This window comes from Desmodus rotundus, chromosome 2 (assembly GCF_022682495.2).
Source record: "Desmodus rotundus isolate HL8 chromosome 2, HLdesRot8A.1, whole genome shotgun sequence".
Taxonomy (NCBI): domain Eukaryota; kingdom Metazoa; phylum Chordata; class Mammalia; order Chiroptera; family Phyllostomidae; genus Desmodus; species Desmodus rotundus.
Genome location: NC_071388.1, coordinates 144,675,790 through 144,680,243, shown reverse-complemented (window position 1 = coordinate 144,680,243; position 4,454 = coordinate 144,675,790). Strand labels below are relative to the sequence as shown.

Here is a 4,454-nt window from a genome sequence, read left to right as displayed (position 1 = left end):
TTATCTGTAAACTGATTAGAATTCCAAAAGGGCATGATAAAGATAGTAAAGTAAATGCTTATACTTTAAGAAGAATAAACAGTGTCCTTGATCTTTAGAAAATTTTAGCTGAGTTGGTAGATTCTGTGTTCCCAGGACAGATAGAACTGTGTTAAACTCTCAACTGCTCCACTTATTTGCTCCGTGTTTTGGGGGAAGTCAGAAATTCACCTTTCTCCAATGAAAAATAGTAAAATACTCATCTCAGAGGACACTTACGAGAATTAAATATGATTTTGGGTGCAAAATGTTTAATAAAGAGTTTTCATGATAAATTAACAATTTGCCAACTGAGAATTATTTATTTGCCACTTCCAATAATTGAAATTTATCTTAACACTGAAGTCTAATATTTTTTCAATGAATCTTATTTATTTCAATCATTGGAAAATTAGGATATTTAAAATATATTCATACAATGCATAAATTATGTCTTAATAAGTATACATATATAAGTCTTACAAATAGTGTTTTTATTTATTTTTTAAATTTTATTTATTTAGTTTTAGAGAGAGGGGAAGAGAGAAAGAGAGGGAGAGAGACAACCATGTGTGGTTGCCTCTCGCATGCTCCCTACTGGGGACCTGGCAGGTAACCCAGGCATGTGCCCTAGACTCAGAATCAAACCAGTAACCCTTTGGTTTGCAAGCTGTAACTGAGTCCACTGAGCCACAGCAGCCAGGGATAAATAGTGCTTTTAAACCCTTTTTTTCCCTCCACAAAGCTGTGCAAAGCTTATTATTATGGTAAAATATATAACTTCGTCTTTCTCATCTGAGTATTGTATTGTAGTAGATAGAATTTAAATACTGTGCTATCCTCTAGAACTGATTTTCAAATGCCATATTATCATTTTGACCTCTCAAGACATTTTAAGAGGTTCCTATATAAAATACAAATGCATTATGTTTGAGTGGCAGGTGTACAAAGTATCATTTGCAAAACAAAAATATGTTCTTCTCTTGTATCCCAAAGCATGAGAAGTACAGATCACTGTCACAATTTGAGAGAGAAAAAACAATGGAATGATACAGTTAAATGAATATAAAGGAAAGAAAGCTAAAAATACCGTTGAAGTGTTTGAGAATTCAGAAAAATCAAACAATAAATGTAGAAGTTAGCAACTGTAAAGATAGAGGTATATGAAACCAAGAAGTAGAAAACATATAAAATGGAGAGATCCACAAATTATAAAGTTGAGTCTTTGTAAAATTGAATAAAATCAATACCTTACATGAATGATCAAGGAAAAAACATGCATTGAAAGCACCACAAATACCAGCAACACATTAAAAATAAAAATCTAGGGGTATCGTGGGGCTGCTGGGAAGCCCAGATATGGAGCTAAGAAGAAGAGTAGTAGACCACAGAATACGCTTCCAAGGGGATGCCCACACCAGTTTCCCGGTTGAAAGAAGGGACTGATAGTTCCCAAGTCATCCGCCAGCTTGTAAGTAACATCAGTGCCTGCCAGGTGACTGCTGAGGCTGTAAGAACCACCCTGGGCCCCCGTGGCATGGACAAGCTCATTGTGGATGGCAGAGGAAAAGCCACAATCTCTAATGATGGGGCCACAGTTCTGAAACTCCTTGATGTTGTCCATCCTGCAGCAAAGACTTTAGTGGACATTGACAAAGCCCAAGATGCTGAGGTTGGTGATGGCACCACCCCAGTAACTCTGCTGGTTGCAGAGTTTTTGAAGTACGTGAAACCCTAGGTGGAGAAAGGTTTGCACCCACAAATTGTCATCTGAGCTTTCTGCACTGCCTCCCGGTTCACAGTTACCAAGATCAAAGAGATCGCTGTGACTGTGAAGAGGAAAGATAAAGTGGAGCAGAGGAAGCTGCTGGAAAAATATGCCGTGACTTCTCTGAGCTCCAAGCTGATCTCCCAGCAGATAGCCTTCTTCACAAGATGGTGGTGGATGCAGTAATGATGCTCAATGATTTTGTTGCAGCCTAAAATGGTGTCAAGAAGGTACAAGGTGGAGCCCTAAAGGACTCCCAGCTGGTAGGTGGTGTTGCAAGGAGACTTTCTCTTATGCAGGGTTTGAAATACAACCCAAAAAGTATCATAACCTAAATATTGCCCTTTTAAATGTTGAGCTCGAACTGAAAGCTGAGAAAAATAATGCTGAAATAAGAGTCCACACGGTTGAGGATTATCACACAATCATTGATGCTGAGTGGAACATTTTGTATGACCAGTTAGAGAAGATCCATCATTCTGGAGCCAAAGTCGTCTTATCCAAACTCCCCATTGGGGATGCGGCCACCCCGTACTTTGCTGACAGGAACGTGTTCTGTGCCAGCTGAGTGCCACAGGAGGATCTGAGGAGGAGGAGAAGGATGGCCTGTGGAGGCTCCATCCATACCAATGTGAAAGCCCTGTCACGAGATGTGCTGGGCCACTGCCAGGTCCGCAAAGAAGCCCGGGTTGGAGGTGAGAGGTACAATTCTTCACTGGCTGCCCCAAGGCTAAGACTAGCTCCATCATCCTCCACAAGCGATTTATGGAGGATACGGTGTGTGCGGTCCCTCATGTTTGTTGGGAGGACCATCGGGAACCATTCAGTGGTGGCTGGTGGTGGGGCCACAGAGATGGAGCTCCCCAAGTACTTGCGGGATTACTCAAGGACCATTCCTGGAAAACAGCAGCTGTTGATTGGAGCATACACCAAGGCCCTAGAAATTATCCCATGCCAGTTGTGTGACAATGCTGGCTTTGACACCACAAACATCCTCCACATGCTGCGGGCTCAGCGTGCCCAGGGGCATAACGTGGTATGGAGTAGACATCAACAACGAAGACAGTGCTAGCAACTTTGAGGCCTCGGTGTGTGAGCCAGCTATGGTTCGGACCAATGCCTGACTGCAGCCTCTGAAGCCGCATGTCTTATCATGTCTGTAGATGAAACCGAAAAGAACACTCGCCCCACAGTGGACGCACCCCCAGCTGCTGGCCGGGGCGAGGTCGTGGCCGCCTCCACTGAGAAGCACTCCCACCCTCCCACAACTGGCAGGCAGTCTGGCTGCAGGGTGCCCTTACACTCCCTGTTTTGTCTTAATTAATTGGTATTACAAGGAAGGTGTAGTGAATGGCCCACTGTGTTCTAATTGGGGGGTTATTTAAATAATCCTTAAGGCTTTGAAAAATAAATAAAAATAAAAATAAAAATTTGAAAATGATACTAATTACAAAAATATAAAGACATCAAGTACCTGGAAATAAAAACTACGTAAAGTTGTTAGCTCTCTAAAAACGACACAAAACAAATAAGCAAATAAACAAAAAACCCTACAAAACATGTTTGGGAGAAATCAAAGACTAATCAGTATTACAATATATTCATGGATTTGAAGACAACATTGTAAAGATCTTAACTTTTGTCAAATTGATCTACAAATTTAATGTTATTCAGAGCAAATTCCCAGTAGATTGTTTTGTGAAAATTGACAATTGATTCTCTAATGTACATGAAAATGCAAATGACCAATAATAATCAGAACAATTACGGTACTGGAGGGCTTAACGCCTCCAGATACCAACTTCTGTCAAATTCCAGTGTGAGTAAACAGTAACGACTAGCATTTGTAGAAACCGTTCAATGGAAAAAATAGAGAATAGAGGCACAACCACACATAAACAGTCAGCTGATTGTAACATGACCAAAAAACCAGAAAAAAGTAGCAAACTGGATTTTATTAAAATTAAGAAATTCAATTTTTCAAATGCACTATTAAAACTTTGAAAAGGCAAACCACAGAGAAATGTTACCTGTAAATATGCATGTGTCTGTATATACACACACATGCATGATGACAAATCAAGACTACAGACAGAATTATTTCAGATAAACAATAACAACCCAAAGAAAATTGGCTAAAGACTTAGGCATGTACTTCAAATAAAGTCCATTCAAATTGCCCATAATCAAAAAAGCATACAAAATCTCATTCATCATCAGGAAAATAAAAAATAAAGCGAAGAAATATGAGACTATCCTCACCAGTATGGCAAATATATAGCAAATATGACTAATATACAGCAAAACACAGGCATTTCCAAGCGTTGAAGGGGATATGAACTCTCATATGATGTGGGAGTCTAACCTGGTATACGCAGTGTGGAAAATTGTTTGCCAGTATTCACTGAAGCTAAACGTTCATAAAGTTCGTGAAGCAACAACTCAATGCCTATGTATGTGCCTGACAAAATACATATAGAGTTCATCAAAATACATATGAGACAATCTTTATATTAGCATTATTTATAACATCTAAAATGTTCATCAATATTAGATATAGAATGGCATATTCATATAATGAAATTCTTTACATAAGTGAAAGTGCGTGAGCTAATTATGTGTGCCAATATTGATAAATCTCACTAATGTCACATTAAAAGCAAAAATA

The 4,454-nt window shown here is 39.3% G+C and overlaps 1 pseudogene; it reads left to right on the top strand.

Annotated features, from left to right (window-relative positions):
• Positions 1-1,426: 1,426 nt before the first annotated feature.
• On the top strand, positions 1,427-3,031 carry LOC112322292 (T-complex protein 1 subunit eta pseudogene; annotated as a pseudogene).
• The last annotated feature ends 1,423 nt before the right edge of the window (positions 3,032-4,454 follow it).